The 10,666-nt window shown below is 45.1% G+C and overlaps 1 pseudogene; it reads right to left on the bottom strand.

The window, feature by feature from the left end:
• Positions 1-603: 603 nt before the first annotated feature.
• On the bottom strand, positions 604-1,221 carry LOC149867559 (uncharacterized; annotated as a pseudogene).
• Positions 1,222-10,666: the final 9,445 nt, after the last annotated feature.

Raw genomic sequence — 10,666 nt, 5'->3', positions numbered from 1 at the left:
GCCCCGTCTCTTACCTGCGTATTTCTTGTGCTCATCTCTTGTCTTGGCTGGGCTGTTCTTGTGGGTGTCTCTTGGCTTGGTGTTCTGTGGTTCCCTTGGTCCTCTTCCTCCCCCTCCCCTGACAAGCCTAGTTTAAAGCCCGCCGGAAGAGATCGGCCAACCTGAAAGAGAACACATGCCTACCTTTGGAGAAGTGGTGAAGCCCATCCCACCTAAGCATGTCTCTTGTTCTGAAGTATGGGTCGTGGTCCAGAAAGCCGAAGCCGGCCACGAAACCTCATTCCTGAAGCTGCAAGCTGACATCCCAGATGCAGGTCTCATGGCGTCTTCCACGTCCATTCACTGGAAGGACCGATGAGAAGACCACCTGTGCCCCTATCTCCTTCAGCTTGCCCCTCAGAGCTTGGTAGTCATTCATCAAGTGATCTGGACTGCTCCTGGCCACATCATTAGTGCCCACACGGATTAGGGCCATGGGTCGGTTGAGGGCCAGGATCATCTCCGTCACGTTCTGAATCTGCGCTCCAGGCAGACAGTAGACCTCGCATGTCATGGGATCCTGGCAACAGATGGGACCCTATGTTCCTCTCAGGATGGAGTCACCTATGAATATGCCATATACCCTTTCACTTTCTCCATTTCTTTTGAAATCACCTTTCCTGCCTCCACTGACTGGGTAAGGCTTTCAATCAGCTTGTCTTACAGCTCTTGCGCAAGGTATTCTGCTTGAATGCCTTGCAATTTTCAACTCTCCAACTCCTCATGTAACTCTTCTATCTGGTCCTCTTGGCTGTGTAGTTATTTTTGGAGGACTCCTATAAGGCCCTTTGACACTTCCAGCCACCGAAGAACATCCTTCTGTTCCTCTGTCTGAGCTGTGCAGGCTTTGGAAGACAATGCTGTCATCTCCTGCATCTTCTGCAGCTTTTCTTCTTGATTTTTGTTCTTCTCAGCCTAATTCACGATGAGCTGTTTGAATGATCAAGTCTTCTCAGCCTTGACAGCTATCAAGCACCTGATTTCATTGGTTCCTACTTCTTTCTTGCCAGATAGTACCTGCAGCTCTAAAGCAGCTACCTTTGCCTCGGCTTGCTCCTTCTGGGATTTCACCACTTCTAACTCCCACTCTAACTGGGCTGCTTTTTCCTCTACCTCATCCACCCACAATAGCCAGGAGAAGTTTTCCTGTTTCAGACCTTCCATGGTCTCTGTCTCAGCCATAACTAATTCTTGGCTTTACTTCTTTTCTGGCCAGGGCCTAAGGACTTCCCCCTGTGTAGTCTCTGGCAGTGGTATTTCCCCCCTCAGCTCTTCCTCCAGAGCTGTGGTGCTGCTGCCTTATGATAAACCTCTCTAGGTTTACATTTTGGCCCAAAGGTTCATTTCCCTTCTCTGGGACACGGGTTTCTTCCCTGTGCACAGCTGAGTTTCCCAGCCAATACACCACTTTGTCACAGGGTAAAGTCCCTAGAGACAGCCTGTGCCAGCTTTGCACTGTGGGCGCCTTCTAGTCTCACCTGCCATGTCCTGATGGTTAAGACAACAGATGGTAGATAGGGAGGCTGCCCTCAAATTGCTATGCAGTCATGGTCCTAGGGGACCCCACTAAACCATGTGTGTTCTTAGACCCCTTGCTGGGTCCTGCTCCAAATAAACGCTTCGTGGGACACCCCAAGCCTTATGAGCTAGACACATGGCTCCAAAACCTCTCCTTTACCATGCCCCATGCCTCACAGTTGTCAATTAAATGTTGCCCCTTTTTATGAGGCCTGCATCTAGCTCAGGCTCCTGTCATCACTAGGCCTTGGTCCCTTGTCACTGCACCCTCTCTCGTGCTGGGGTCTCCGCAACCCTGTAGCTCTGTCCTCTCTAGTGCTGGGCTCGCCACACTATAGTGTGCCCCAATGAGGCCTCCTCCTCCCTGATCGCCTCAGCCCGGTCCACTGGTTTAAACAACTAACAACCCAAGTATAAGCCCCTGGGCTATAATATAACAACAACAATAACATTGGAGGTCACTTTGGAGGCCATTTTAAGGAGGCAAGCTTCTCCTTCAACAATGTGTGCCTCCTAGCCCCAGATATTTTAGGAGCTCCTAGAGCCTCTCAGTTTTACCAGCAGCAGAATGGCAAACAAGCATCTATGACTAGAGCTCCTTCCCCCTGGTTGCTGCCAGAGCACTTGACTTTTATTAGTAAATGTTTAGGATTGGGAATCCAAAAAAGATGACAAAGCTGGTAGGGAAATACAGATTGCCCGAGCGAGGGACTAACAATAGAAGGATGGGGGTGAGGAGGGGAACGCAACTAGGTTACAGGAGATACAGTGTTAGCAATCTAAGCCCAGGGGTGGGGGATGGGGAGAAGGGGGAAGGGGAGGGAGGAAGGGGTTCAGGATGCTGAGAGAGAAAGGAGATAGATACACACAAACCCGTTACAATGGTCCACGATGGTGGACGAAATGGTTCAAAGGAAGAGTCTCAGTCCATATAGAGTCTCATCACGGGGGTCCTCTTTGGGTGGAGCAGGGTTGTCCGTGGTTGGAGAATCCTCTCAAAAGTGAAGGTCCACCTGGTGCAGAGGGGGGGCTGTTCAGGTCCGGTGCTGGCTCACTACCTCCAGTCTCTGCCCCAGGGCTTATATGTGCCTAGGGCCCTTCCTTCTTCCAGTCAGCTGACCAGTGCTAGCTAAGTCCCTCATTAGCCTACTGCCATGGCACCCTGCACCTGTGTGGGTTCTGCCTGGCTCCTAGTGCCCTCTCTCTGGCAGCTTCTGCCCTTAAAGAAATAGGCACACTTTAGTGCCCTGCAACACTGGTCCTAGCAGAAATTGAGAGGTCCAAGAAATCACTCAAGGAGAGAAGGATTTTAGAGTCAGTGATTTTAATAGGAGTTATAAATGCATATCTAGAACAGGGGCCAGCTCATGGGTGGATCCAGCCCATGGAACCATTGGACCCATATCAGAGCCAGAAGGGTTTGGTGGCATGGCTTTGCCTTTACCATACCACAGCTGGGTGGCAAGGAGTTTCATCCTGCCCTGGCACATGTTGTGCCAGGGCAGGATGACAAGAAGTGGTAGCAGTGATGGCCAGATCCTATGGGTAGGTCTCAGTTGGGTCTTTTTGAACTACTGCTGGAAAGATGTTGCTGACTGATTTAAATACTTAATTGAGTCCTAAGTCCATTGGAAGCTGGGCACTCATATTAACTCTTCCTGACTGAAGACCAGTCAAGGACGTGTCATAGGACTTGGGAACTAAATATTTGTCATGTTTTTAAACATTTAATTGTAGTTTTTAACCATTCAAACATTTTTGCAGAAGGTAGGTGACCATGGTTTTTTAAGCTGGTCCACTCTCAATGAGAGTTGCCAAGAGAAAACTTGGGTTGCATGAGAAATGTGTGAGCAGCAGTTCTCACAGGCTTAGGGAATTGTCCAGATTAACGATCCAAGCCGAGGTCTACGACTGATGTATGGCTTAACAAGGCAGTTGGCATGAGGTACCTACCTGTAATTAGGCACATCTAAACAGTTTTAAAAAAACCCCCATATTTTAATTAAACAAATGGTATAAATTTTAGTATTTTTACCATAAATGTCCTTGGGTTTTTTTATTTTTTTTTGGGGGGGGGGAAGTGTTGTTAACAGAATGTAACTTTAATGCAAATGTTTGCTCATTCCATTGCAGAAAGTGAGAAAAAGCTCCTGTGATGAATGAGGATTTATGCCCTGCTCCCTATTGGATGAAAGATGGCAAACTTAAGTATTTATATTGTAACACAGTAGCCTTGACATTCACAGGCCTTGAGCAACTAAAACACTGAAAGCAATGTGAGACTCAACCTCAGTTTTAACTTTTTAATATTCTCTGGCTATAAGCAAATTCAGAGGGTCTTGGAAGTAACAGGTTTCCACTGAGTCATTTGCTGGGGATTACTGGTGTAGCACATTTGTGATATACTGTCTAATGGTTGTTTTAATCCACTACTGGGCCATAGAAACACATCAGTTCACTATATGTAACCCTGTGAGTAGCTCCATTAAAGGAATTACTTTATCCCATTGGGGTAGATCCCTTGTGATTTTTGGAGGCTAAGACCCTGGGTTCTGTTCCTCATGCTGCATGTGTTCAGTTGGCTGGTTTCTGACCAAAGTGTCTATAGCTGTATGTGTTCATGGATCATTACACTTGCATGAACTGGGTAGTGACACTTAATTTCTTTTCTTTCTCCAGACAAAGTTTACTACCCATCACTTGCTTCTTTTCTGATTCACTGGAGCAGCTAAAAAGACACTTGCTTATTCCACCCCCAACCCAGCCTCCAAAAAATTTCACAAAAGATAAATAAGGAATTAATGCTATTCTGTAATTGACCCATGAAAATGAAAGAAGCAACGTGATGGGCCACTTAGATATGTCCTTGCTGTGTTGTATCTTTGACTTCACATTTGCTTTAGTTTTCTGTATTCATTGTCAATTCAACTTCTGTGGTGGAGCTTTATATGAGATTCCTTTCGTTTTTTCCCCTTTCTTTCTAATCACTGACCCTTCTAATGTAATCACCTATTTTGTGTCCAGTTCAGGATAACATTTTAAAAACAAAAACTTGATACCCTGGGCATAGACAAGTTTCTACCCTCAGTATCTATATTTTTTCCCTACAGACAACAATTCCTGTGGTGTAATTACAGGGTTTTATTTCTTGCCTTTCCTCCATATGCCCTGCAGAAATGCACTGCTGGCAAACTGGCAGCAAAGCAAAATTTACTAGCACCCAGTCCTCTGAAGTGCAGTCTGCTGGGCCAGACCTTGCACAGAGGTCAAGTTTCTGGTAAATTTCACATTGCTGCCAACCTGCGCACACAGCAAACACAACAAAGAAATACAGGACTGGTGGGGGCTGGGAAAGGGGAGACAGAACACAGTGTGTGAAAGGGGAGATATCAGAATGGAGATATTAGTCCTGAGAAACAGAGGTATCAGAATTGGGGAAGAAAGGATGGAAGAAAGTATAGAGAACAAATTACTTGTAGAAAAATGTGTAGCTAATATGTTAACATTTCATGTTAATTATTTATCTGATGCCATACGATGTGTGTGGAATGCTAAAATACAAAACATACATTGTATATTCTTGCATACAACCCACCCCTGAATATTGTGTTGTTCTCAAAAGACCAAGGAGTAAAGCTATAGGGCTAGGGGAAGAAGTTATACATAAACCAGTTTAAGTGATCAGAAACTGGTTTAAATCTGTAACAGAACAGAAGTTCAGTGCACATCAATCTGTTTCAAAATGGCCGAAACTAGTTTAAGATAAATCCAGTTGTAGTATCAGATTTAATTGCTTTAGGTCAAACTGGTTTGTGGAACATCTGTAGACCCCTTCCTGGTTCAAGCTAAATCACAGTCCCCCAGTATCCCAGAATGATTTGCAACCCTGGGCTGAGCTGTACTGGTTGCGCAAGCAGAGCTGGGTTGGCCCTGCCCCTCTGCTCTCTAACTGGAGTGGTGAGGGCTGGCTGACAAGGGGGTAGGGATGGAAAACCTGGCTGGGGACGCAGCCCAGTCTGCCTGGTGGGGGGTGGAGCAGCCCCTGCCAGACTTTTCCCCACTGGAGTGAAGGGGGCAGGGACATGGAACAGCAGGCTCAAGTGGTGTCAGGTATGGCCAGCCGGCAGCCTGGGCAGCACCTCAGACAAAGGTGGGGTGGGAGGGGGATTAAACCCACATGCTTCCTCCCTCTGGCCATATGGTCATGACCCCCACCACTCAAGTGGTGAGTGGCGGGAGAAAACCAGGCAGACCCCAGCTGGAGTACTCTGCTGGTAGGAAAGGGGAACCAGTTTTTTTTTCCTTCCCACTCCAGGCACACACCAGCTGGGGTCCCTGTAGGCCAAGGACTGCCTAATCATGCTTAGTGGCCTACCAGAACCTAGATATGCCCTGCAGCTCAGCTTTCCTCCAGACTTCCAACCACTGCTGAATGGAACAGAGGGGTCACTTTAGCACTTCCCAGCTTTTAGCTTGAGCCACTGCAGGCATGTGGCTACATTTCTGGAAGCAAAAGTGAATGTCTATTCACTTGTTTCTTGCAGACTCACCTGCAAAGATTGAATCGATACAGGCTTAGGCTTTTTGAATGTCTGTATTTAGCCTAGAAGATAAAGCTTGTTTATTCAGAGAGCAGTACTTTGCCTACGGTTCTGCTCTTCCCTCCTGCAATCCCTGGGCAATGTAATAATTTATATATACTACTCTTAAAGGTATCCGCACAAATATAGCACACACCCCATTCTTTTAAAGTTACATGAAAAAGAAAATATCTTGCCTTGGGTAAGTATGTGAGTAGCAGCAGCTAGCTAGAGAGCTGAGCCTGTTCCTAAGTCTGTTACCAGCTTTGTGACTGTCTGTACTTAGTCTTACTTGGTGGATAGGGTCTGTGGACACTGGATGTGGGACTGCATGTCAGGTCTGTCCCCCTGTGGAGTGTCTGGTGCAGCTGTGCAGCATACTCAGTCTGGCACACCAGGTCTGGGCCTGTGTGACAGACCTGATGCAGCACAAGTCTGGGGCCAGGTAACAGGCATGATCCAGTATGGTAGGTCAGTCTGGGCCCATGCAGTCAGTCTGGAGCTATGCAGCCTGAGAGCATGCCAAGTATAGGACTGCCTGTGGGCTCCAGAGCCATGGGCCAGGTCCAACCCTGCACACAGGCTTTAGGGCCATGCACTGAGTCCAGGACTCAGTCCAACCCAGCACAGGGCTCTGGAGCCAGGGCACATGGTCAGACTGGACAGGTACAGGCTGTGCGTTTAGTTGGACTTAGTGTACTGACTCCGAATATGGACCAACCCCATGTACCAGACCAATCTGCTGTATGGATGGGGATGGGGGCTCTCTAAGGGTCTGAAAATTTGGCAGCAGCAAGGGTAGGACGGGAGGATAGGGGGAGAGTTGGTAGTAGTGTTGATTGCCATGGTTTCCAGAGCCATGGCAATTAATGTTGCCACTGGTCTGCCCCTCCCCCAACTCCACATTTTCAGACCTGTGGAAATCCCTTTTCCTTGCATATAATGCACACCCCAATTTTCCACAGCTGGTTTTGAGGGGAAAGTTGAGGGCTTTATGAAAGGAAAATGCAGCAAATGTTCTATTGGAGGGAGAACGGAGGGGCAGGAGTTTACAATTTAAGACTTGATCCTGCAAACTCTTTCACACAAGAATAACAACAAATTCTCTGCCAAAGCACTGCTGATATCTTCTTCTTGTATTCTTCTCCTGTGATACATTGGGTGCTTGTATGGTTCTGGTATATGAGTGGGCCTAGAGTGGAGGTTCTTGTGGACCTTTTTAGATGAAAGGTTGCCTTAGGACTACAATCAATAGGCAATGATATATTTTCCAGTCCTATATCTCTATGCTCCTAACAACATAAGTATTCCTAACAGAGAAAGTAGGAAAAGAAATTAAATGTTAGGTCCCAATTCCTAATCCAGACATTAGGCTAGAGACAGAAGTTACACATAAATTGGTACAAGTGATCGTAAACCAGTTCAAATTTGTAACACAACAGAAGCCACTTTCAGAATGGCCAAAATCTTTTAAGATAAACCTGGATGGGTGTAGTATCAGATTTAAATGATTTAGGTCAAACCAGTTTATTGAGCTTCTGTCCCAGATCCTCCCTCAGATTAAAGTTAACTCACAGTCCCCCAACATCCCAGGATGCTTTGCACTTCCCCCACAAACCTACCCCTCACAGGGTGGGTGGACTAGCCTTGGCCCAGGCTGTCTGCTCCAGCAGAGCAGAGAGTTGTGCTCTAGCATGCATGCCCATCCCCCCAGTTTCTGGCCTGGGCCACTACAGGCATGTGGCTGCATTTCCAGGATCAAAAGTGAATGTCTGTTTACTTGCTTATCAGTTTTATCTATGCAGCTTAGCCTAACCTGCGAAGATTGAATCAATTCAGCCTCGGGCTTTGTGACTGTCTGTACTTAGTCTTACAATGTAAGTAACTCTTGATGTGCGAATGTTACCACTAGTTAAATCTCTGGGGCTCCAGCCAGGTGGATGACTATGTAGAACATCAGTGTATGGGATGCAGAGTCCTCACATACATTGAGCATAAAGTAGTTGAAGGAATGTATTTATTAATTGATGTTGTATTTTATTCTCATGTTTGTATTCTGGTTTATCTTGTGGTCGGGCTAACAAAATGATCATTTGTATTAAGAATTGTGGTTCAATAAATCAATAGACCCTTTTCAAAACAAAGAAAAACCATAAATGGGTTTGAACAGGATAAGAAGCAGCTGCATCTAATGGAAGCTATATAGTTTTTCAGGTTTGAAATAATACCTCTTTGAAAATAGTCCACTAAAGTGATAAAACTGAAACAGCAGCTAGTAGTAAAACTTAGTGAAGATCAGCAAGGAGGGTGAGAAATCTGATTGCTTAGTTCAGTAGATGCTATGGTTGTACATGATTCTGTTGCCATATTTACCAGCTTGGGCTGGAGCTCCTGACAGCCACAAGTCTGTAAAAACCTTTAAGACTGCCACAATAAATCTGAGGATATGAAGGCAGCCATAATCTCACTAAATAGAGCTTGAAACTCTGTTGCCTTGAAGAAACAATCTGAACAAATGAGTGGAAGAGACAGAGGAGAGAATGCTTCAAGTAGAAAAACAGCTGTGGACTCAGCTCCTCCCATGAGGAAGCTACTGATGAGAGCAAAAATTGTTCCAGTTGTTGCGATCAAAAGTATTACTGTAGTGACAGACAAGTACAGAAGCTTCACAATCAAGCCACAGCTAAAAATATCCAGCTTCTGAGCTTCCCTATGGAACTGCAGGACCTAAATCCAATTGAGTTAATTCTTAATAATATCCCTCAGCTCCTTGATTTAGATACATGGGAAGACTGTCTCGATATTCAGAGATCCAGCAGGAGCCTGACCAGGAATGTATCACAGAACACTAGACTTGTAACTCTTATTGTTTCTTGTCTCAGATTTCAAAGATGAAGACAGAATCGTAAAAACTGCCAGAACCAAGAAAGACATCTCCTCTGAGAGACAGAATATCTCTTTCTTTCCAGACATACACGTTATCACACAAGCAAAGGAGGAACAGAATGTGATTAACAAGGATTCTCTGCAGGAAGGAAAAAAAGCTGCTGTACTGTATCCAGCCAAACTGTGAGTTGTGCACAGCATTCTGTCCTCATTTTGGGACAAGACTGTAGCTACTAAGCTTTACCAGAAAATCAACGTGAAAAAAAACCAAGGAGGACATACAGATCTTCCATCATGCTGCTCTTAGGACGCTAGTAGTTTTTGTCTATATTTCCTTTTGCTTTACGGCAATACCACATACCACATATGGCATTCATGTTACACTTCCTTGTTGGGTGTGTATCTTTTGTATATATTCTTCTGATGTGTTTCTAAATACATTTACAGGCTCTATTCTGTACCTCTTAAAAGCACTGGGAAAGGAAGGCTCTGTGTGTTTCTTGACAAGCTGTATATAAATTCTCCAGCACTTCAGTAATTATGTGACAACTTCTTTAGGATTTAGTTTTTTTAATTCATTAAATATGATAATAATACAATCTGTATAGGAACTTCTTATACTGGCCCTTCATTATTAAAGTAGATTTATTTTATGCTGTCCCACCTTTCCCATTGTCAATGCACAAGTGAAATGTTTAATGGATAATGCACGATAATATTGTAGAAGTTCCACGTACTGAAGATGAACTTTCTGACATAAGGAAGGGAAATGTAGGGGGTTTTGTCATCTGGGAGATTCAAATGGTAGTTTTGGATTAGGGAAAGGTACCAACAGTGAAACAACTGATAATATTTACATGTCATCGTTGCACAAAAAATGTCCTTTAAGATAAAGACAACAAACTGGTTGTGGACTCTGCCCATTGATTTAACGCAAAATGCAGAAACAGTGGTGAAGACCAGAACTTAGAGCATCCTTCCCTCTAGAAACATTCCTATTTTGGCAAGTCACACAGCAGGGTTCCCCCAGCTTGCTTTCCTTCTGGTCCCATATAATTTCCCATCTTGACTGCCCAATGGAACAGGTTCAAGAGGAAGGGGGAAATGTGCTTTTGGGTCTGCCTGGCACCTGGCCTGATACAGTCATTTGGGGGAAAGTAGAAGATATGGGCTCAGACATCTTCTGGCTGTGGGAGACCTAGAACCTAGGTCTCCTGCTCCCTGGGTAAGTGCCCTGATCACTAAACTACTGGGCTCAAAGGTGGGAGGGATGTCTTCCTCTGTTAAACCAGCTGCTTTGTGTGGTTCTTTCCAACCCAAGTTGCAAGGTTTTACCTGAAATTATGTGCTTTTCTCGGTGAAATAGGTTTCTCACAGAATGTAACTCTGTATTCAGTCCTTATTTAAGCATACTCAGAAGGGCAAGTCCAGTCATGCAGCTGGAACTAAGTTCTAAAATCTGTGTAAGAGACAGCAAGTGCCTTTTATGCATCTACATTTAGGCACATAAATAGTAGTTAAATGCCTTAAGGTGAAATAGGATTTGGGCCTATGTTTCAAACCCTACTGGAATGATTGTAGCAACTGCCATTTCTCTGAGCTATTGCTTCAGGCTGTGCTTAGGCTCAAGGTGACATCCCTGC

Source organism: Crocodylus siamensis, chromosome 4 (assembly GCF_052110815.1).
Source record: "Crocodylus siamensis isolate JL-2025a chromosome 4, ASM5211081v1, whole genome shotgun sequence".
Classification (NCBI taxonomy): domain Eukaryota; kingdom Metazoa; phylum Chordata; order Crocodylia; family Crocodylidae; genus Crocodylus; species Crocodylus siamensis.
Note: the sequence above shows the minus strand (reverse complement) of the source record. Positions and strands in the feature narration are given on the sequence as shown.